Source organism: Danio rerio, chromosome 9 (genome assembly GCF_049306965.1).
Source record: "Danio rerio strain Tuebingen ecotype United States chromosome 9, GRCz12tu, whole genome shotgun sequence".
Taxonomy (NCBI): Eukaryota; Metazoa; Chordata; class Actinopteri; order Cypriniformes; family Danionidae; genus Danio; species Danio rerio.
The window spans coordinates 20,851,635-20,875,828 of NC_133184.1; the positions used below are offsets into that span (position 1 = coordinate 20,851,635).

The window sequence follows — 24,194 nt, forward strand, 5'->3', positions numbered from 1 at the left end:
GTAAAAAATGAGGAGGCTTATTCTCATGCTGTAGATCCTCTATTTAACCGTTTTCTCTCCAATGAAGCGTTCAGTTTTTCCACTTACAAAGTCCGCCATTTAAATAGCAAATGCGCTATGGCGCGACGCAACCGACTCTTAAAGGGAATGGGAGATGAGACTCTGATTGGTTTATTCTCAAAACACACTCGTAACTCATTAAGAGAATAAGCTCAACCTTGTTAGACCATGCGCCGAGCCGCAAAGTGGATTTTTCTGTCCTTAAAATAGCAATTTAAAATTAAAATAGTAGATTCTGACACGCCCTTAATGTTTTTTCCCCTGACCGCTTCCCCTTCGCTTTGGGCTTTGCGCCTTGCGCCTTGCGCCTGGATTGTCAAAATAGAGCTTTATAACTTTGGCAATACATTTGTAACATTTGTAATCAGTGTTGCCAGATTGGACGGTATTCTGCCCAATTGGGCAGTTTTTAAGTTGTTTTTGCGGGTAAAAATGACATAGGTGGGTAGTGAAAATTTGTGCGGTTTTGCAATGGTGTTCCCGCCAGCCCCGGTCTTCACTTATAAACCTGTTATGATCTCCCAAATAGATGCCATAGCCCTCGTTCTTCACATTCACATGCATACAACAGTTGTGATCTCCCAACGAGACAAACCATGTTTATTTTTTATATATATTTATTATTATTATTATTATTTACAGTCAAAATGTAAGAGCTGTGAGGACGGGTTATGCGCAAAAGAGCATTTTCTGCGCTACTTCACATCACTATTTTGTTTGTTTTGTTTAATATTACAGCAACACAACAGCAACAACATAATTAATACAAATCATAGCGTAGATTTGTGGATTTCAGAAAAATTCAATTGGATTTTTCCAAATGTTGCTCAAAGACCAGCCTACATTTGATTTTTTGTTTTTTATTTACCGTCAAAAGAGCTGTCAGGACGAATTTCGCGTGAAATTTTCCCGCTATTAATACTATGCTTTCTAAATAGCCTATAACAGCAACAATAATATCATTACAAATAAATAGATGTGTGTATGTGTAGACTGGTTATGCCACTTGTAAAGCGCATCAGAATGCTGAATTTTGAATATTGAGAGAGAGAGAGAGAGAGAGAGAGAGAGAGAGAGAGAGAGAGAGAGAGAGAGAGAGAGAGAGAGATACGATGTAACTGATGCATAATGGATCAGGATTCTAGCATGAATCAAGCAGTCACTCAGTCTAGCTCATTTACACAACTGTACACGTGCGTCGGCGAATGCGCGCGCCCGGCGCCTGCCTGTAGTCGATGCTGTAGGTTCAATGTCAGTCTGAGCACGAGCGCACCTGTGAAACACATTCATTCATCTGTTTTCATGAGGAGAAACATCACATTCCAGCGCGAGCCTTCACAGGAATGCCTCCATCTCAACACAACAGCACATCACAAAGTAAGTCGTTATAATATCCTTCTCTGTGTTTTAACGAGATGTTTCTGGAAGTTCTTCTAATATTAAGATGGTTTTGTTTTATCCTTTTAAAGTTGAATCAAGTTAACGCTGTTACCTAGTAATTGCTTATCGAGTGGATATGAACTAAATACGCAAAATAAGTTTGCACTCAAAAGGCTGATTTTCATTTTGATAGGACCGCGCGCGGTTAACAGTGTGAACGATGCTCATCATTTATCTTGCGGTTTGATATTTCTTCGGTTTACAGTTTCGTGAGAACGGAAGAGTTCATGAGACGACATGATTTCATCTCAGCAATTCTGTTATCATGTTGTAATTCTGTTATGATCTTATAATGATAATATTTTCATCTATGCCGCTGGATTTTGTCTTTATGTGTGACTTCCTGGACCTCAGGACTTTCACGGGACATTTTTACAATGTTGCATATTGTATGTGGTTAAAATGTGCATCTATGCCACAAAAGTCATTAAAATATTAGATGGATAGTTTACCCTAAAATGAAAATTCTGTCATCACTCAAATTTTCTTCTGCGTTGAACACAAAAGAAGATATTTTAAAGAATGCTGAGAACCTGTAACAACTGACTCCAAAAGTACTTGTTTTTCAACGGATGTCAATGGTGACTGGATTTCAGCTTTTTTCAAAATATCCTAAAGATATATATCCACTAAATATTCATTTAATGAAAAAAAAATAGCGTGAACTATCCTTTAAAATAATGTTCCATAAAAATATTTAGTAAAATCACAACTGTAACTGTTTTAAAAACGTATTTTTGATTAGTAACGTGCATTTTTAAGAACATTTAGACAGCTTTAAAGCCATTTTTTTTGCAGTATTTTGATTTATTATTTTTACCCTCAAATTTCAGACTTTCAAATAGTTTATTCTCAGCAAAACATATCCTTACAAACAATACATCAGTGGAAGCTTAAATTTGTACTTATTACTGGTTTTGTTATCCAGGATCACATTTAAAGCTTTCCACTCACACATCATTTTTAATGGTTTTAATGACCAGAAGCGTGATTAGCCTATGAAGAGAGTGATGTGTGTTCAACAGAATCACTGTATATTCCAGTAGTTATCCCTTCATTCATAACTGATGCATTATTTGACTTAGTGGTTGTTTTAGTTTATCTCAAACTGATCATGTGTACATAAAGAAACAATATCAGTCAATATACAATCAATACATATTCAATAAATCCTCAGTACTGTCAAGTTAATACTCAGTATAGTGCGTGAGATAATCATCCTTTATAAAGTACCTCAAATTGACCACATTTTCAACAGTTCATGCTACATATTGCACATTGAATGTGTGGATTTATACAATAGTCAGTTTTCAACCATTTTATTAATTATTCGAGGGACAATAACAAAATACTGTGCTAAATAATAAACTCTGAAATCCAAAACTGGTGTTATTTAAATGAGCACTTATAATTATGCCTAAAATCTTCCTAATGAAGACAATACATTTTATTTTGAGAAACATTTGAAATATGTTAGAGCAGTAAACGTGTCAGGCTAAATTAATTATTGACTTCTGCTGTCTTCATTTGTTTCTAAAACAGATTTTCTTTTACAATTTCAAACATCATCTTTTGTTTTGCTGGAGATATTGTCGTCCTAAAAACTAAAAAAAAAAACTAAAAAAAAAAAAAAAAAAAACATAAATAAAAAATTGTACACATACCTTAGGAACAGTATTGCAGAAAATTTTGACGATATTAAAACCTTGACTTTTCCTGGTATACTTTAAAAACTGTTATCATTCCATGTCTAGTTTTGACATATTATTAGCTCCAACCAAAACCATATGTGACCCTGGACCAGAAAACTATCTTATGATGCATTGGTATACTTTGGGCCGAAATTATAGATTTTTTCTTAATGCCCAGAATCATTAGAATATAAAGTAAAGATCATGTTCCATGAAGATATTTTCTACATTTTCCTACTGAAATTATATCAACTCAATGTGCATTGCTAATAACTTAATTTGGACAACTTTAAAGGAGATTTTCTCAGTGTTTGATTTTGTTTAAACTAGACATGGGCCAGTATACGTTTCTGACCGTATGATAACCTTGGATAAATATATCATGGCTTTAACAGTATCATTGTATTGTGATTACTCTAAAAAGAGTTCTTTTTGAAATGTCAGGGTAAAAACTACTTTTTTCCCATTTAACACAATATATATATATATATATATATATATATATATATATATATATATATATACATATATATATATATATATATATATATATATATATATATATATATATATATATATATATATACATATATATATATATATATATATATATATATATATATATATATATATATATATATATATATATATATATATATATATATATATATATTTTTTTTTTTTTTTTTTTTAGAAACAATGTTAATATTTTGGAACAGTAAACATGTCAGGCTAAACAATTAAAATAAATCAATGAAATCTACTATTTTCATTAGTTTTAAAAACACAGATTTCTTTACAAAATATATAACACACAAACATACTTTAAAAAAAAACACTTTACATATCCCTTAGAAACAGTGTAACAGAAAATTTTAGTGGTTTTAAAAACCTTGAATTTTCCAAACCACGCTAAACCTTGAAACAGGTTATTATCCCATGCCTAGTTAAAAGCCTCAGATTCTACATTTACAAATAGTTGTATCATGCAGCCTATTTTTAAATACAGGATCACATACTGTATTGGCTGATCACTTAAATCTTTGTTTTTCCATTTCCATGATATGCAAACAACATAATGGTTTTTCCACTGAAGTTAAAGGAAAGTCTCCACATTTAAGATAATAGTGCCTGTAACTTTTCACAATATTTGATACTTAAAATAGAGATTTCCGGAAGTTACATTTATGCGAAAAGCTTATTATTCCAATCATTGTTTTCATTCATAATGTATTGACTCGATAATTTACCATATATTTTTCCACCATGAATCATGACATGCACACGATGGATGAAAAGCTGCCTCAGAATACTCTATATCCTCACACTGTTTTTAAAGGAAAGAAAAAAAAAGATGCTGGACCTCATCCAGGCGCAATGACAGATGTTGAGTCACTTGTCAGCAGTAACAGATAATGTGTTATGCACTGGCAACTCTCCATTCAGAAGCATTTGTCAACATGGGTTTAGAGTGTGAGAAGCGTATGGACTTTGTCTTGTCATTTCACACAAGTCTGAGTTTCTGTATTGAAAGACTCGAATGCAGTCGTGTGTTTAGACTACAGAAGCGTGCACTGGAATCGTCCCAGTGTTTTTTTCTTTTGTTTTGCTTTAAGTTTTCACAGGCTTTTCCATCCATGATGTGAATATTGCATTTCAGAAATGAAGAGCAGATGCGGATAGCACTAAAGTGTTGATTATTTGCCCCCGGGAATCCAATATATATATATATATGAAAAAATAAAGGTTTTGCATATTTATGAAACACAAGAATAATTCTGAATTCCCAGAAGAACCTTTTAGAGAACCACTTTTTTCCCTCAGTGTGAAGAACATTTTAATATCTAAAGAAACCTGCATGTGGAACTTTCATGGATGATAAAAGATTGTGATTTGATATGCATAGAAAGCATTTTAAATGAAAGTAATGCGTCTGCTTCAATGTTTCAAAGAACTTGCGAACATACAATGTAAAAATATGGGTGAAGCAATGTTTAATAGATATTCAGTGTAACAGACACATGCCTGTCAAAATGCAACAATAGATTTTTTCTAAATAAATTGCAAAGTATTAAAAATGTACAAATTATGAAAAAGAATGATAGATTTTTAATTAATTTGTTATTTGTGGACTTTTTTTCTGAAATAGAGTTAATGGAGTCAATCTAGTGCCATATATACTTATAATTAAAGAAAGTTTTGCAAACAAAAATGTCTTGAGCAATTTTAAATAAAATTGCAAAGCAAAAAAAATAAATAAATAAAAAATCTATATATAAAACTATATATAAATTATGTAACTTGGGTATTTATGGCAGGCCCAGACCTTACTGGGCTGTTAGAACACCTCGGTGATACTGTGTCTCCAGGTGATAATGTCGCTAAAAATGGAGACAGGTCTGGGCCTGCTGTAAAGGGCCAAGTTCCCTTGAATCCGCCCCCTTGTCAAATCAGGGCCACAAAGTGAAACGCGCAGAAACGTGAAGTGAAAAGTGAAAACAGCATCGCAAACTCACAGTTAACTAAAGAGCAAATCAAAATGAGCATTGCAATTGACTGGACTGGGTTTTGGAAAGGCAATGTTGTAAAAAATGTTTTGCAAATATAATTTTTTTTTTTTATAAATAGTTTAATATTTTAGTTTTTTCTTTTCTTTTTTTCACTGCTTGATTTTTATTTGCAGTTCTTTTTGTTTGCAAATTTCATTTTTATTTCTCAAAATTTCACTTTGCAGTTTAGTTTTATTTTTATTTTTGTTAGCAAATGTTTCTCAAAAAAAAAAGTTTGCTTTGCGATTTTTAGAGATTTGCATTTACTTTTTTATTTTTTGTCACTTGCAAAACTTTCTTTGCGATTATATATGACATATATATGATAGATATGATAGATTGACTCCATTGGAGTCTTAACATATGATTGCATGTTTTTGTTATAAGCATACTTAAGAATATTTTTGGTACAGAAACTACTGTTACTGTACACTGAATTAAATTTGATTGTGTGCTTCTTGAAATCACATTAAAATGTATGTTAAGTATGTATGGAAATATTTATAAAGAGGACGTTATAATGCATAATAACTTTAAATTAAAATTGTTAAGAGAACAATTCAAAAATATATATATATAACGTAGAGTCTTTATTTGCGGAAACTGACAATAGGTCATATAAAAAATTCCATGTTTTCAGACCTTAAATATTAATACAATTAATACACTCACTGGCCACTATATTAAGCACACCTAACTAGTACCGGGTGGGACCCACTTTTGCTTCAGAACTGCCTTAAATGTAAATTTAAATATTCCTCAGATATTTTGGTCCATATTGACATAATAGCATCACGCAGTTGCTGCAGATTTGTCAGCTGCACATCCAAGGTGCGAATAGAGTAGCACCTGGTGTGGTCTTCTGCTGCTGTAGCACATCCGCCTCAATGTGTTATGTGTTGATAGATGCTCTTCTGCATACAGTACTTTGGTTGTAACGAGTGGTAACTTGAGTAACTGTTTCTATCAGCTCGACAAGAGATTTACACCCACAGAATTGCTGCTCACTGGATATTTTCTCTTTTTCGGACCATTCTCTGTTAACCCTAGAGATGGTTGTGCATGAAAATTCTTGTAGATCAGCAGTTTCTGAAATACTCAGACCAGCCCGACTGCCACCAACAACTATGCCATGTTCAAAGTCACTTAAATCTCCTTTCTTCCCCATTCTGATGCTCTGTTTGAACTGCAGCAGATCATCTTGACCATGTCTACATGCCTAAATGCGTTGAGTTGCTGCCATGTGATTGGCTGATTCGAATTTTTCATTAACGTGCAGTTGGACAGATGTACAATAAAGTGTCCGGTGAGTGTGTGTATATATGTATTTAAGGTCTGAAATTAGGTCTGGAATATTGTAATATTGTGCAAATAAAATATTTCAGCTTCTAATGGTTCAGTTCATCTAGTTCATTCTATTTTTTCAGATTCTTTAAAGGCTGGTAGATAAACTTAATGGGGAGAACACTCTCAAGGCCAGTGAAAATGTGGGCGGACATTTTTGTGCTCTAATAGCAACAAGATGAGACTAGAAATCACCCGCTGTATCTATCCACTAGCATTTCCTAAGGCCTGCATATCAGCAAATACCTGTAATGCTAGGCTATGATCTCAAATAATCTTATGCGATGTTATCTGATCCTTGAAAAGATAGAGATTAAACATCAGCAGGGATTAATAGCGCTTTTGTCACGCTGCTCAGAGATGTATCTCTCTTATATTGTTTCACAGCTCTCGGTGTAGGAATTGGCGGGGATAAAATCAATGAAGTGTCTCCCCAGAGATATCTTGGAAACTGCTTTTATGTGAGCAACAGGATAAATTGTTGGCTGTTTTCTCAGATACAATACCAGTGGTGTTCTCGAAGCGGTCAATGTGACGAGACAGCATATTAGTCATGTCTGTTGTCTTAGTGCAGGGCTTGTTTGCATTGAATAGTTTGCATAATTCTCTCTACCTGCTTTGCATTGCTTTGATCCAAATAAATGGACCTGTTTAATATCCTATTGTCCCAACACCTTCCCCATGGCTGGCATCAGAAATGACAACAGGAGGTGTTTTTATTCCCATGAAGAGTCTTCCGAGAAACACAGCGCGGATGCTACAGAAATAGCGCACAATCTCCAGGCATCTCCTTGAGTACTGCTAATTGCGTTTTTAAGCGCCTCGGCTCAAGTTTTGACATCATTCTAACAAAGAAACGTGGACGTCTTTCAAGAGGAGACATTTAATGGTCATTCCTTTGACTTGAAGAATGGCAGGTCAGCAATTTTTCCCCCATTTCAGGCTCTTCATCTGAGGCCAGTGCAATCACTTCAATCAAGAGCATCATCCACTGTTCATCCAGAATGACGGTACTGTCATCATTTACTCAACCTCATGTCACATGCGCCTTTCTTGAGAGGATAATAAAAGAAGAAATGATGAAGAATGTACTGGCTGCTCTTTTCCATTCTTTGAAAGATCTCTGTTTGACCATGATGACTTGTGCTTTATAGACCTATTGTTTGTTTGTTTGAGCAGAGCTTAGGTGTTGAAGGCAGATGGATTTCCCCGACTACTTCACTAATGCTAGCTAGCATTTATGGTACTGTAAAGGCCAATTTACAATTCAGCTTTGAGTGATCATTTAGATTACTCTATTGTGAACACTTCTACATTCTGTCTGTTGCTCTGCTATAACACTTCTGAACACTAGTATAACACTAGTAGGCAGTATGGTTTTGCACTGGGTTATTTTGCCGCCGTTTTGAGTTTAAATTTGAAATGCGTTCAATGCTTCTGTAGCAGTTCTGTTGTTCCAACTCAGACTCATTCAGGAAAGAAAGAAATAGCAACCAGTGAACATTTAACAACTTTAATTTTAAACAGAAAACAAAACTATCCATTCGGAACACTCATCACCGATGAGTGTGAAACTATGGCAGCCAATCACAGATCTTCTGCTCCGTGTTGTCACGTGTGCATCAGGGCACCGCTAATGTACTCGAGACTTACCATGTATGCTCAACACATAAGTATAAATTGACCTTAACTTTAGAAAAGAGATGACCCATTGATGTTGACTTTGTGTTTTGTCTTTGGTCTTTAGCTCAGCCAATTCGAATGTTATCTCTCGATTGAATGGGGATGAGTGGTTATTAGCTGATAGATATGGGCCAGTAGGGGCCTTCTGTGGCTACTAGTAGGCTCATAAGGCTGTTATCATCCACCCATCCACATGGTTAATCAGCTTTAGATCACATACGGCCAGAAGTTTGCAAAAACTATTTATATTATTTATAAAATTTCCCATTAATTGTATTTTATTAACGTCTACCCTAACCGTAAACCCAACCATCACAGTAAAGTAAAAACAGATCTGGATCTGGAGTCTTCTCTATTAGTATAGCTGATTAACTATGTGGATGAATGATAACAGCCTTCTGAGCGTACTAGTAGACACAGATGGCCCACTCTGGCCTATATCTATACAGCTAATAACCACTGATAGTGCCTATTCATTCATTCATTCATTCATTCATTTTCTCATCGGCTTCATCCTTTTATTAATCCGGGGTCACCACAGCGGAATGAACTGCCAACTTATCCAGCACATTTTTACGCAGAGGATGCCCTTCCAGCTGCAACCCACTTCTGGGAAACATCCACACACACACTCATACACTACGGACAATTTAGCCTACCCAATTCACCTGTACCGCATGTCTTTGGACTGTGGGGGAAACCGGAGCACCTAGAAGAAACCCACGCGAACGCAGGGAGAACATGCAAACTCCACACAGAAACGCCAACTGAGCCGGGGATCGAACCAGCGATTTTCTTGCTGTGAGGCGACAGCACTACCTACTGCGCCACTGTGTCGCCCTTAAAGCCTATTCAATCAAGTGATAACATTCAAATCACATTTAGCTAACTTCTAGTTGAGCCACTGAAAGTAATAGCTTACAATGCTAATAAGTTATGCCCTAAAAAGCAATATAACAAAAGTCAATATTTAACCTTCCCTTATGTGAAGTGTGCTGTTAATACAAGTATTTTGATTATTGTTTCTGTCTTGTCCACTCATTTTACAGAAGCTATCCTTTCAAAGCTTTATAGCTTCTTTGTTATGGTCTGACATGTATGCAATACAACTTCAAATTGGAGTCTGTATTTGGTTGATTCTGGCACCCAAACAGACAAGGGGGGACTCTGTCTGTCACAATAATCAATATATTGACTTATCGCACATGGACATGACCCCAATCATTTTAGACATGCAATATATATCACCCCTATATAAAAAACTATTCTAGCAACATTTTAGCTGATTGTGCAACCTCTCTATCTCTATTGGATATGTCAGTGTCAGTATGGTTAAAAAAACAACACTGTAATATTACTATGATATATATTTTCATGTGTGTCTGACAACTGAAAATAGATCTGTGAGCAGATATCACAGCATCTGTTACTTTTTACCTTGCACCTTTTTGTTGACATTTATTATTATTTATTTTTTAAGGATATATACATTTTCACATTTCGGTTCCAATGCCTAATTATTCAATCGTTAAAATGACTATATTTAAAGGAAATATTCTAAAGAATAAAATATGATGTGTTCTTTGGAAGAGTGTACTTATTATGATAGTATGTTGTCATTCTGGCATTATATAATGATTGACAAAAAAAGTATTATTGCAATATATATTGGCGCAGTAGCGAGGCAGTAGCGCAGTAGGCAGTGCTGTCGCCTCACAGCAAGAAGGTCGCTGGTTCGAACCTCGGCTCAGTTGGCGTTTCTGTGTGGAGTTTGCATATTCTCCCTGCCTTCGCGTGGGTTTCCTCCGGATGCTTCGGTTTCCCCCACAGTCCAAAGACATGTGGTACAGGTGAATTGGTTAGGCTAAATTGTCCGAAGTGTATGAGTGTGTGTGTGTGTGTGTGTGTGTGGATGTTTCCCAGAGATGGGTTGCAGCAGGAAGGGCATCCGCTGCGTAAAAACTAGCTGGATAAGTTGGTGGTTCGACCCTGGATTAATAAAGGGACTAAGCCGACAAGAAAATAAATGAATGAATGAAAATTGGTGCAGTACACTGAAAAAAAATTATTCAAAGATGATTCCTTGGATTTACTCAATTTTTTTACGTTAAGTGGTTCTAAACAATTTATTTGTGTTGAATTTAAACAAACAAATTAAGTTGAACATTATTAAACTTAATTTGTTTGTTTAAATTCAACACAAATAAATTGTTTGCAACAATTCTGCATGCAACACTTTTTTCAGTGTATATAATACCACCAAAAATAGATATTGTGACAAGTCTAGGGGGGAATTTTAATGGTTTGTAATGTACCGGCCACTTCCTCCGGTAATTCCTTTGTTTTGTCTTCAGCTGCATGGCACCTTTTTTGATGTTGGCACTGAAATTAGTTTGAAATATGCGTTATTATTCCCTGAAAGTTTTCTTGTCTCTTTCCCAACATGCATAGTTTTCACTGTGTATGGATATCGTTATGTATTGTAACATTTACTGTACAAGCACAAAAACTCTCCTTAACCCAAACCAGTTTTTAACCATTTAAATATAAACAACACACTATTATACAGACTGTCCATCTACTTTCTTTAAAGGGGTGGTCCACTACGATATCATATTTTAAATTTAGTTAATGTGTAATGTAGCTGTGTGAAAATAAACAACATCTATGAATGTAAGACGCTCAAAGTTCAATACAAAGGGAGACATTGGCTTTTACAGAGTTAGCTTAGCAAAGCCTACAGCGTATGAAGTTTGGGGACTACAAAAAAATACATTCGGGTAAGTGAGATCAAACGCTTCAGGTTACGTTGTAACGGTGTCCCTACCTTAAAAGTGGGTAATGTTTTACTTTTTTGTTCAGGTGCCAGGCGGAATAAATCCATCTATATTACAAATTTAAGTTTAGCCTAAATAGCTATAAGCTACCGACTACAACTATACTAAAGATAACAAACAAAATACACAAAAAATATACACAAATTCAACAAATGAGTACATATTAAAATATTTATATTTTCCATCACTGAAATATCACCACCACCATTTCGCTCACAATCAAAACTGAAAAAAAAAAAATAATAATAAACCCGAATAAAGTTAGTCATTGGCTCTCTGGCCATACAAAGGTAAACAGCATGTAAAGAATTAATTCAAGGAAACCCAATTAAGTCGCATCAGAGTTCAGTTTTCTCTCAATTAACAACCACACTGGAGGCACTGCTGGGATATGAGTGTTAAATAGTTTGTGCAATGTATGTGTTTGTGGAAGTGTGCATGTCCAGCCGTCTCTATGCACTGAATGTATATGGCCACTAACAGTTCATTCAATGAGTCACTGCAAATTTTAGATAGTAGATTTAACTACCTTAAGTTAAGCTAAAAAAGAGTTAAAACTAACACTCCCTCAGAGTTTATATAGGAACCACTGTTAAAGAGTTAACATTATCGACACTAAGAGAGTGTTAATTAGCCAACTCTTATAGTATAACATATCTGTTAAATTTACAGAAAAATACCAGCAGCTACTAAGCAGATCTTTCAGCCCATAATATTGTAGTGATATTAACGTACTGTAAACTGAGTAACTTAGAAATCATTTTGACTAAGGTCTGTCTTTAAACACTAAAAGAGTACTGTGGAAGATACAAACTATAACTTTGCCATCTGAATGACAAAAGAAAGGGCAATGATCGCACACACTTACCAAATTTGTAGAGACAGAACAATTAACACCAACTGGAGCTGCGTCTTTTTTCAAAAGGAGACGAGCAGTAAATCCGGATTTCACCATCTCAGATGCGAAAAGCTTTAGCGTAAAAAAATTTCCGTACAAATAGATTTTTGTCGCGTGTCACGTGCACTGATCCACACATGAGTCCAGCTGTGCTCTCATAGTGGGAAAATGAAAACAATACATTCCTTGTAACAAATGATAAAAGCAACACTGACGACCCGTATCTCCAAACAAATCTTTTTTTCCCACTTGTTTTGGCAACACAACATTGGGGTCTCTCTGCCATCTAAACACTGTACAGGTACAAACAGTCTTCGAAGCTATCATGCATATTAATGAAGTTGCACCGCATACACAATAGAGTGCACTGATTGGTTTAAAACAAGTCTTTCTCATGAATAAATGCGGCACACTCAGAGAGGCCAGTCTACATGCTGAAATACACGCAAGTACCTAATCCGCGTGATGCAGCTTTAAAAATTCGTTTCAAACAAGAAGAACGGATTTGCTCGAATTAACGCAAAAACAACCAATTTTTACTTTTTAGTGAAATATGTGTGTCCTAATAGTGTTTTTAGCAGCGTGGGACATATATGACTGTCACCAGCTCAAAAAATGTGTTTTGGTGTTTTGTGACCCTTTATGATTAAAATAAAATATTGTGTAATTAAACATATAAATATAGTATTGTAATCATAAAAATGCAATAATGCAAATTAACATAAATATATTTTATATATTCTATAGATGTATTTTACATTTTAAAATAGGGGTCCATTATATGCGTGTTGTGAAATCTATTCATGAACTTTCCTCGCTTGACCACCAGAGGGAACCATCACCTGAGTTCTAATTGGGACTGATTACACACAGCTGAAACCCATTTCAGACTCTCTATATGAACACATTTATCACACACACATTCTATCACTCGGTGCGAAGTTTTGATTAACCCCGGCCATCATCTCTGAGCGTTACCCTATTGATTATTGCCTATCTGTGTATTGACCTGGACTATCTGCCTGCCCTGACCACTGCTTAGTTATATCGATACCGACTGCCAGCACCAGTCCCAGATCTCTGCTTGTCTCTCGTTTAAGATTACTCTCTCCTAACCTCGACCCACACCTGCTCTTCGACTATTCTACGGGAAAGTTTTCATTGAATCCGATGTTTGTGAGTTTCCACTTGTGATTCATTACTGTTATTAAAGAGCCCATATTATACATGAAATAGGGTCATATCTTGGTTGTAAGGGTCTCCAACAACAGTCTAATATGCATGCAAGGTCAAAAAACACTTTCATGGTCTTAAAATCTGCATTTATTTTTACCTAATTATCCCAGCGACTCCCGTATGAATCGTCCAGTGATTAATTTGTTCCCAAACCCCTCCTTAGCGCGAAGCTAATCTGCGCTGATTGGACCGATGACAGTCTGTTGCGATTGGTCGATTTAGCTGCCAGTGGGTCAATGTAAATACAGACGATGGACTTGAAAATACAGACGACTAACTTTTTTATTGAGCAAAAACTCCAAAAACTGTTGAGGAGATCTTCTAGCTTGTCTAACTCTGCTCTTTTCACAGACACACACACACACACACACACATATATTGCCCTCGTCCTTGCGCGCGCACACACACACCCCCCCGGACGACAACGCGCGCGCACACACACACACACTACTGCTCCGTAAACAAAGCAGCACGCGTCGCGTTTTTAACGTGGCTTTGCACACGATATGAGAATATAGCGAGTTAACCTGATACAGTACACGCGGTTACAAGTAACAAATCGCAACTAAATACATTTGCAAGCTAGAGTCAACGAGGCAACAATTTAGCATGTTTGTGTGTGTATGTTTGTGGGTGTCTGTGTGTCTGGGATTCTGTGTCAGAGGGCAGGGCCGCAGGTTTCAAATCTCCCGGGTTTGCGCGAGCACGTGAATAACTTGGTTTCGTTAGTACGTCATGGCCACAGCCATAATCACCCATAGTCACAGCCATAGTACGCCACAGCCATATCACCCTGCAGCCCAAGACCGGTTACTCACTAAAGCTAAGCAGGGCTGAGCCTGGTTTGTACCTGGATGGGAGACCACTAGGGAACACTAGGTTGCTGTTGGAAGTGGTGTTAGTGAGGCCAGCAGGGGGCGTTCAACCTGTGGTCTGTGTAAGTCCTAATGCCCCAGTAAAAGTGAAGGGGACACTACACTGTCAGTGGGTGCTGTCTTTCGGATGAGACGTTAAACCGAGGTCCTGACTCTCTGTGCTTATTAAAAATCCCAAGGAGAAGGACTTCTTGTGAAAGAGCAGGGGTGTAACCCCGGTGTCCTGGCCAAAGTCCCTCTATCGGCCCTTACGATCATGGCCTCCCAATCATCCCCTCTCCACCGAATTGGCTCTATCGCTGTCCCTCCACTCCATCAATAACTGGTGTGTGGTGAGCGCACTGGCGCCGTTGTCCTGTGGCAGCTGTCGCATCATCCAAGTGGATGCTGCACACTGGTGGTGGTGTGGAGAGACCCCCCTCATGATTGTGAAGCGCTTTGGGTGTATGGCCATACACAATAAATGCGCTATATAAATAAAAAAAAAAGAAACACCTAATGACTCAGTATCAAGGCGACTCGTTTGAAGCACTATGAGTCGACTCTTTTATAGATGAATCAACCGTTTTAAACACTGTACTCTTACAGATTTAAGCCTTAGCTGGATACTTCACTTAAAGCTGTGCTACACACAAGAAATGTCTGATGAATCATTACAATGAGGATAATCATATTCATGATTTCCATGTCACCAAAGCATAGAAGAATCAAATGGTTCATTAAAAGAAAAACGTAGCCCTATATACATTTCTGGAGATTGCGAATGTAGCCAAAAGTACGTATGCCTGCATTTAATCTTTTAACGAATGCTATGGGGTGATGTCGTTCCTTTTTGCACATACTGCTTGCCTCTGTGTGAATGGCTTTTCCGCTGTTACCAGTTTGTCCAGTTAGCTCGCCATGTACGTCGGCGGACTCGAGACACAGAGAAAAGTTGACAGCGATGATGGGGTTTAAGTCTGGTGAAGAATGTTTGTGGAGAAGCAGGTAAGTCAAAAACAAAAGCCAAAAAAATAAAATAAACAAGTAAATAACAAGGTGAGGATGTGGTAAAATCTGAAAATGTGGTAAAACTCAAGCAAGGGCTTTTCTTTTTCTGTATTGCTTTTTAAAATTGTTGGGTTGGTTGGGTTTAGGGAAAGAGGAGGGTGGGTCACTAATTGATCAGTCAGTCAGTCGACAGCGGCCTCTGGTAAATTTATTCGAAAAGAGAAGGCGCAAATGGCATTAGCGAAAAAAATTTGAGATCTAAAAAAGTGTACACAGCAGCCTCTGGTGTATTCCCGAAAACAAAAACAAAGAATCGTACCTTCTTGGACATATTTTACAATCTCCAGAAATGTATATAGAGGTACGTAATCAGAATGAGCCTGAGTTGGGAGGGGTTGTGCATTAAATTTAAAAGAGTGCTGAGATCCACCAATTCAACACAAATACAATTCAACATTTCTCCATCTGAAAACCTTATGCAGGTTTGAAATGCCATGGGGGTGAGCAAGTAATGGCAGATCAGTTTAATGAAGGTTGTGCTACTGCAGCACAATCCAAAAGCTATACAACAAAGAAAAGCACAAGTTACAAAAAAGCATATTGTTCCTCTCAAGTGGCATAGGAAAAAAAAACAGTCCAATGCTCAGAGTACTTCATACATACTGCCTCATACAGTATTTGTCCTTGAAAAGCCTAGATCTTTTCTCTAGTCAAACACAGTTTCTGTGGCTTAATTCCCATTTCGTAGGAATAGATGACACATTGAGTTATCATCATGACTGCTGATTTCTGCTGTGCTCTTGTCAGACTAGGATATGCAGAATGTAATTGAGAGCACAAATGAAGCCCTTAGCTGAAGGCATCCTTGCTTCTTTATCAGTTTCTTAGTTCATAATTCTGACGCAGGCCCTTATTTTCGTCATTCATGCACTCTGCGCAAGTGTAATTACTCTCCATTCTGACAGATTTGATACTGGCCTTGCTCTGATGACATCACTCGTTATATTACAGCAAGTGGCACTGTTATCTTTTTTCATTAGTACCTGCGGTGAAGAGGAAGTATGTATTAAGGCCTCTTATCAAGCATGTCTTTTTCAAACCCAGCGCTGAGTGGCTTCTCACTCTGCATAAACACAATTAGAGCTCTTTCTGGATTGCTTAGACATCAACAAGTGGCCAATTGTGTCATTGTGAGCTTTGTTCCTATCATTCTGACATCTTAGAGATAAAACATTTTCACAGAACTTATTAAATATTAATGTATGTTGGATAAAATATTGAGATGTGTTGCTGAGTCGTTCAGTATAGGCTGATGTTGTTAGCTGTTAATTTAGATATTTGTCATTCAAGCAGAATGGACAACTTAGCGGAAATATTCTACATGTTATTTTGAAGAGGTCAGGAACTGAGAAACCGAAATTCTTATAATTCTAAAAACAGCTAGTACATTGGTTTACATGTTTACATGCTCTAATTTTCGTCAATCTGAATTGGATGCGATCGCTGGTCTGTTTATGTGTACTCTAAACAATTAATCTGATCTAAATATCCGTTTATGTCCAATCCGATTAAAACTTTTGCATTTAAGAAAGCTTAGGTTTATTCATGTACTTTTTAAGCAGGCTATGTGTCTGAGATAAACTAGTTTTAATTTCAAAGGTTTGTTTTATTTTATTCATTTATTTTCCTTCCACTTAGTCTCTAATTTAGAGGTCGCTAGATCGCAATGACCTGCCAACTATTCCAGCATATGTTTTATACAGCGCATATACTAATGCATGTAAACATTTGCCCCAGATACTTCTGAATATGATTGAGAAAGTATTCAGATTCAAGCATTTACACTACCTGACTGAAGTTGTGTCACCTATTCAAGTTTTAGGAACAACAAACAATAAGTTGAGTTTACTTCTAGTTGAGCGTTTGGTATCAGAAGTGGCTTAAATGAAAGGCCTCTAGATTACGATCATTTAACCAAAATAAAATATGATCATGCCTTGATTTTTAATTATGTATTAGGACAGTAAGGTCTGACTTTGCTTAGACAAAAGTCTTGCCTCTTAAGAGAAATAATGTACAGTATAAAATATAAAGTCATGGTGCAGTGGAAAAAGAATGAATATTGTGTATGACTCCCATGAGCTTGGAGGACTGCATCCATACATCTCTACAATGACTCCAATAACTTATTAATAAAGTCATCTATAATGGCAAAGAAAGCCTTCTTGCAGTACTTCCTGAGTTCATCAAGATTCTTTGGATTCATCTTTTATGCCTGCTCATTCATCTTACCCCAGACATGCTCAATAATGTTCATGACTGGTGACTGGGCTGGCCAATCCTGGAGCACTTTGACCTTCTTTGCTTTCAGGAACTTTGATGTGGAGGCTGAAGTATGCTGAAGAATTTGCCCTCTTATGTGGTTTGTATTGTAATGGGCAGCACAAATTTCTTGATGGCTGTCGATGTTGCCATCCACCATGACTGATTTCTGTGAGAATTTTGGGTCCATGTAGGTTCCAATTGGTCACCTGTAGTATTTGTGATGATTGGGATGCAGTTTAAAAGATGATTCATTGGAAAAATCTACCTTTTGCCACTTTTTAAAATGATCAACTAGAAGTCGTTATTATTTGCTGCTCTTACAACTGAGATCAATGACAAGACTTTTGTCAGGTAGTGTAAAATTATTTCTTTGTTGTTGGATCAGATTGGAAAAGGAACAAACCACCCATTCCAATCCGACTAAAATAATTTCAGATTGAGCTTAAACAACATTAAAAGTTGGCTGAATGCAGAATGGCTGACAGCATCCTAATGATTAAATGAAGGACTAAATAGAGCCTCCCCTGTGTAAAATGTGTAAATTTAGTGGTCAACACTGTTACCTGCAAACTTTGTCTCACAGACTTTACAGCAAAGGTCTCGAACTCAAATTATCGGGGGGCATTAGGGCTGCACGATTAATCGGAAAAAGATCAAGATCTCGATTTGACACTACACACAATCTTAATTCAGCTTTTCTACTATTCAGCCAATTTTATGTTCAATGTAAGGAGAGAAGCAAAGTAGTCGCATACTGTAAGTCTTCAAAGCAACCTCGACACCTTCAAATGGTGTTAAAAGTGTCACATACTGTATTTATAAGGTATAATTCACCCAAAAATGTCATTTCTGTCTATATGTAATGATGTATTTGCAGCCGCAAAATCACACATGAGCTGACCACCAGCTGTTTGTTTACGTTACTACAGAGAACGCAAGCGTGCACACCCAATGACGCCTACTTTAGTGAACAGAACCTGCATAGGTTGAGAATAACAGGTAATGAAGTTGTAAATAATGTTCTGTTGGTTGCACAGAGCAATCATTTGAGGGCCTTGCGGGAGGTTTGATTTGCATGTATGTGTTTTTTCTCACAGTGACGGCAGCCATGAGCCGCACTCGGAAGTGAAAGTGAAACCTGTGTGCACATCATTTAAATGAGCATATACAACAAGAATTTTATGTTTTTTTCTTTTATAGCGAACACACAAAGTGTTTTGCAGGAAAATAAATGTTTACTGTGTCAGTATAACAACCCTAGCTTATAAAGTTAAATATATTACAAGAAGGAATCTGATAGACAGAATTCTAATTTTACCAGTGAAAACAAATGGTCTAATAATGTTGACAGATGACAAGCACACGTCTTAAACATAATAAATCAACTTCAGAATTATGAATAGTTATATTCTGATGTCATCATTTTACTGTGAATTAACAAACAGAAGATATTGAAAGTCATTATACAAAATTTAGCAACAGTAGAGCTACACATAGGCCTATTATGATTAATGTTGTTTTACCATTTGTTTGAGAATTAATCATAACAATAGGCTAATCATATTAACCTTTATTTTACATTTAAAGAATTGTGAGAAAATCGTGATCTCGATTTTAAGCAAAAAAAATCATGATTCACATTTTTGCCAGAATTGTGCAGCCCTACAGTGACTGCCAATTTATAGGAGGGCCTTTTTAATATTCAATGGCAAAAAAAAGTGGAAACCTGACATAATTGAGGCATATTAGAACAACAGACATGACATTTATATTTCAAGAATTACCTGTCACCAGTGATAATGCAAATCAGGACGTTTATCGCGTCACACAGCTGCTGAAATATATCTGTGGCTGTTGTGTGCATGGCTGAGCATTAGACACACACTCAGTCATCTGTCCACTGAGTATATGCTGTTAAAACTCTAGCTTTGTGTTTCTTGCTGTACTTATTGAAGGGGTAGTTTAATAAAACAATAGACATAATAATTATTATTCTGTCCCAAACAATTGTTGCTTAACCAAAAGTTTGTGATAATGTTGTTGTGAGAAAATGCAGGAGTTTTTGTCATTTGTTTACGCTGTGAGAAAAAGCAGTGCATTTTATTTATTTATTTTTTTAGTTTTTTTAATGTGTATGTGTCGTGAGAATTTGCAGCACGTGTGCTGTCAAACGGATGAACATTTTTTCATAATTTGTTGATGTTTTATGGTGAGGCAGTGGCGCAGTAGGTAGTGCTGTCGCCTCACAGCAAGAAGGTCGCTGGTTCGAACCTTGGCTCAGTTGGTGTTTCTGTGTGTTCTCCCTGCATGTTCTCCCTGCCTTTGCGAGGGTTTCCTCTGGGTGCTCTGGTTTCCCCCACAGTCCAAAGACATGCGGTATTGGTGAATTGGGTAGGCTAAATTGTCCAAAGTGAATGTGTGTGTGAATGTTTCCTAGAGATGGGTTGCAGATGGAAGGGCATCCGCTGCATAAAAAACTTGCTGGATAAATTGGCGGTTCATTCCGCTGTGGCGACCCCGGATTAATAAAGGGACTAAGCCGACAAGAAAATGAATGTTGATGTTTTTTTTTTTAATTGCATGCGTTTTCTTAAATTACAGCACGTTAAAAATGCTTCATGTACACTCTATCATCTGTAATTCTTTCCGTCATCCACACTAAAATCACTGAAAATGGTTTTCTTTACTACTGCACATATACACAGACATAGTATGCTTTTACCTGTGTCAAATCCGCCTGGTGTTTATATACTTTGCTTCTTTTTGAAGCTGCGGCAAAATGTTGCAACTGTCGCCTGCTTTCGCTGTTAAACAGTAGCTCCCAGTAACCATTTAAGCAAATATTAAAGGGCAGCTATGGTAAAAAATCTACTTTTCAAGCTGTTTGGACAGACATATGTGTAGGTATAGTGTATAGAACATCATATTGGGGTGATATAAACACACCCAGTCCTTATTATTTTATTTCACAACATAAAAACGGTGGACCAATTGGAGTGGCTTTCAGACCGACCGCAACTTGACGTATTAACAGCTGCAACAGCTGCGTATTAACATCTCTCTGTAGTAAAGCATATAATTATATCAACAAAACAGGACGTGAGCAAAGCAACCAGGAATAAAAAGTCTGTTCAGTTTGCTATGCTCGACAATCATCATCAAATGTGATTAAGAGTGAGTCTTACAAGTTTAAAATTTTTTAAAACAGCGCATGTGTGTAATGAATTACAGCAATTTATCTCAGATTCACTTCATCAGCACAGCCGCGTATTAAAACAATTATGAAGACGCTTCAATCCCAGTTTGTGGACGTTAAATCAGGTTTATTTTGTACATTACCGTAAGAGATATCCATACAGCAGTGGAGATTAACCTGTATCCTGTCACATGTGCTGTGCAAAAAGAGTGCAAAGCTAAATGCGCGAGCTGTCTGTGTGTGTGTGTTCGCGCTGTGTGTGTTTGTGTATTTGTGTGTGTGCGTGAACTTTGTAATGAAATTGTGTGTGACTCATCATTGCAACTCCACAACAAATGCATCAAATATTCATTGGTAAACATCTTACTGTAGTATTTCTCACAATCGCTTCGTGAGATCTTCTTCCTTTACATCTGTTTGTTGTCTGAGGCAGCCGTGGGAGGAGATTAAGGCACGCTGACAGGCATGTGGAAACGGTGGGCGTGAAGGACTAGCCTTAAAGTCGCAGTAAAAAAAAACGCAACCTGATGCTCAGAGGTATAAAATAGAAACTTATAAAAGATATAATAAAAAATCTGATGGGTGTTTTGAGCTGAAACTTTACAGACACATTCTGGAGACACAAAAGACTTTTATTTAATCTGTAAAAAGGGGTAACCTACAGTAGGTGCCCTTTAAAGAGAGGCAATGTGGACCATGTACAAACTGACATTACTCTTTAATAAAGCTGCATCCAAAACACCTGCTTTACAATGTCGCGATACAACTCCAGTGTGGACATGGTCTGAGGCTACAATCTGCCACACCTATTCAAACTGTACATTGTGATCAAAACAGCACAGAAAGCTGCTCACCGGTAAATTAATAATTTTTATTTTATGTAAGCATCATGATATCTTGGAGAACAGTAAAAAATAAACCCCTTTAACATGTTTTTTTTCAGTTTTAGTCTTTAGTTATTAGTCTTTTTTTAACACAAAGACAATTACTGTTGCTACAAAGCCAGATGAAATGGTTTATTCTAGATTATTTGCAAAGATTTTTAACTGTGCATATATAATATAGAGCTGTCTATGTGGTCTTCAGTGGATGCATGAAGTCAGTTCTCCTCAAGTCCACACAGGTGTTGCTCATCACATTAACTATGGACGGGATCCACTAGAATTGTCTAATAAAATTTGACTACCAGATGGTGTAAAATGCTTTTATCCTCATTCTACAAAGCATATCTACTGATGCTTAATTTAAACTGACTTTTCACTCAAACCTTTTTTTTTTTTTTTTTTGCGTCTGTATCTGAAATAAGTGGCATATCTAGTTAAACACAATCGATTTGTGTTGGGACTACAAGAAGGAATTAGGTTAACTTATTAGTTTTTACAAGTTTAAGTGAATTGAACACTAAACTATAGTTTTAAATAGTTATATATAGACTAAGTTGTCCCCCAAAAAACTCAGGAATTGTGTTGTTTCAGCTCATTTTTGAATAGGCAATGTAAACAAAAAGCAAACAATTAGAAAACATTAGATTTCTTTTACTGATAAATTATAAAGAAGAATGCTCTAATATTTATATAATGTCAAGTGCCTCAATTAATATTGATGTAAGATGATCCAAAGTCTGCTACATTGTAATTCATTAAAATCCTTGTTTACATGATTTCATATTAATAGATTTTTCAAGACGAAGCTGTTGTTCATCTTTTTGTTGTTGTTGTTGTGACAGATTTTTTTTAATTATTCATACTCAAGTGTTCAGGGTTCTAACTAACTAATCAAGCACTTTTTAATTGTCGTCCTCTCTAATCTAAATATCTGTGCACTTGTTTCATAGTAATTAACAAGCTCTCCTCAATGGCTAGCGCTCCAGTAATTCGAAATTATCTTCTGAATAATCATGACAATAAACAGTTGTTTATTGACAAAAGGCTTCATTTAAAGTAGATAGTGAAAAGAGCCAAATGTTTGTGACCTTGTTTGTCCACTTTGGTAATTAAATTAGAAATATACAATGTTGTAAAAAAAAAAAAAAAAAAAAAGAAAGAAAAAACATGTGAACTAAATGATTTAGTATAGGTCAAACATTGTTTGGCAAATGAAAAAGAAAAGCATTTCTTTTATGAAATGAGTCGAAATACAGCTATCTTTTGTCATTTTGTGTACAAATTGCGTTTGTCACTTAATTTTAAGTTTCAAAGTTTGTACCGTGTAAAATTGTGTTTATGTGGCTTTAATGTTTGCTGTTTAGTGGCATCGATTAGACAAATCCATTACGTTGATGATTTAACCTGGTGTTTAATTATAGTGGTTACCAGTGCGTTGTAAGATAACTTTAGGTAGCATTAAATAAAACAAGATATAATACTTTCTGTGTATTAATCACTCATTTAATGCCAATATTGGAAAAGCTTGTGGCAAATTTGTTGTCTCTAAAAGCCTGTGAACTGATTTTTTTAGGAGTATGGCTCAGTTTGTTTGTTTTTTAGAAGGTAATAAAATTGTCATTTATGGGTGAAGAATCCCTTTATATTAGTAATAAATATAATCTGCAAACACTAAAATTCCAAGCAATATACGAATATCAGCCAACTGCATTCAGTAAGAATTTACTTGAAGGGATGCTCATGTAACAGGATTATTGCAAGCATATTGATTTCACTATATTTTCCTCCTGTTTACTTACTGTTCATTTAAAATTGTTTTTTTTTCCCAATATAAATGTAAAAAGAGTGTGCAAAGCAGCAGTGGTTTCACCTCTTCTCTCCTTTGGTGTTAACATCAAGGTGGTATAGTCCAAGCAGCCATACCTGTTGCACTATTGTTTGAGCCGTCTTTTCCACCTTTACCTTGAACTAAGGAGGTATGCTCTACCTGTTCCATATTGAACTTGCCACTGGTCATAATTAACATACACACAAATATGTATTTAAGTTTAATTTTAATCATTTGTTATATTTACTGATGTAAAAACTATTAGTTATATTGTAAAATGTTATTTTTGTTGACAGTATACATTTAATGGTATGAGCTGAAGCTGCCGTTCTGTCATAATGACATTCTCTGTGCAGGT

At 36.2% G+C, this 24,194-nt stretch overlaps 1 protein-coding gene across 1 annotated transcript in view; it reads left to right on the forward strand.

Moving 5' to 3' along the window:
* Window positions 1–1,140: 1,140 nt before the first annotated feature.
* The window catches only part of htr1fa (5-hydroxytryptamine (serotonin) receptor 1Fa), a 58,993-nt gene continuing 35,939 nt past the window's right edge, over window positions 1,141–24,194 (forward strand). Inside the window, exon 1 of the mRNA XM_021478888.2 lies at window positions 1,141–1,437. The gene's annotated coding sequence lies outside the window, so the exon portion shown is untranslated. The remainder of the gene's footprint in view (window positions 1,438–24,194) is intronic.